Source organism: Montipora capricornis, chromosome 5 (genome assembly GCF_036669925.1).
Source record: "Montipora capricornis isolate CH-2021 chromosome 5, ASM3666992v2, whole genome shotgun sequence".
NCBI lineage: Eukaryota > Metazoa > Cnidaria > Anthozoa > Scleractinia > Acroporidae > Montipora > Montipora capricornis.
Window position 1 is genome coordinate 26,265,268 of NC_090887.1, and position 1,114 is coordinate 26,266,381.

Below are 1,114 nucleotides of genomic sequence, written 5' to 3' on the forward strand. Positions count from 1 at the left end.
AAAAGCTTTCATTCTTCTGTAACAAGCGTTTACCATATTTTTAGTATTGTTGATTTCATATTAGTATTGTTATCTTTATCATCACAATTATCATCATATTTATTTATTTATAACAACTTTATTTGCATATATATACAACTGGAAGAATGTATAAGTAAATGAAAATAGGGTGACAAAAGGGAAGAACTTAATCTTCATATAAAGCTGACCCCCAAAAGAAAAAAAAAAAATATATATATATATATTTCATATATACGGGGAAATTCACGGTGAATCGTTGACCAACTTGAGCATAGTGACGGCATCCTCCCTGCAGAAAATGTGCGATTCTCCTCACAGTTTGCCATATAAAGGTCCTTCCATTTCGGTTGAATGGCGAGGTTGGTTCAGTGGCCTAGTGGTAAGGCATCTGACTTGTAATCAGGAGATCCGGGTTCGATTCCCGGGTGAACACCTTTTCACTCATTTCCTTTGTTGTATCGATTTCTGTTTCCATCATACACTACTAATTAATACTTGTCAGAAATCACTGTAAAAACGCTTTCCGAAGGGAATAGGTAGGTTGGTGATCCAAAGGTAAATGAGGCAGTTAGTTGTTGCTGTTTCCCCGCTCAAACTTACACAATTATTTCATATATAGGGGGAAATTCACTGTGAATCGCTGATCAACTTGAGCATAGTGACGCGATCCTCACTGCAGAAAATGTGCGATTCTCCTCAGAGCTTGCCATATAATGGTCCTTCCAATTCGGCTGAATGGCGGGGTTGGTTCAGTGGCCTAGTGGTATGGGAATAGGGGAATAAGGGAATAGGTTGGGGATCCAAAGGTAAATGAGGCAGTTGTTGTTATTTTCCCGCTTAAACTTACACAATTATAATTATATTATACGGTTATCAGTGCTTCCTGAGCCAACAAAGATGCCAACCAAAAAGATCACAAAGATTCGGTAGATGATAAAACTGGTTGAAAATGATCCCGAAAATGGACAACGTTTGGTTTAAAAACTATAAAGTTGTCCATTTTCGGCTTCATTTTTAATGAAGCATGGTTGTCCTGTTATGTGATAATGAAGCATGGTTGTCCTGATAGCGTAGTGGTCATCACACCCGACTG

General features: G+C 38.0%; 1 non-coding gene across 1 annotated transcript; it reads left to right on the forward strand.

The window, feature by feature from the left end:
- The first annotated feature begins 383 nt into the window (after positions 1-383).
- Trnat-ugu (transfer RNA threonine (anticodon UGU)) lies at positions 384-456 on the forward strand. The gene has a single exon. It is a non-coding gene; the product is annotated as a tRNA-Thr (tRNA).
- Positions 457-1,114: the final 658 nt, after the last annotated feature.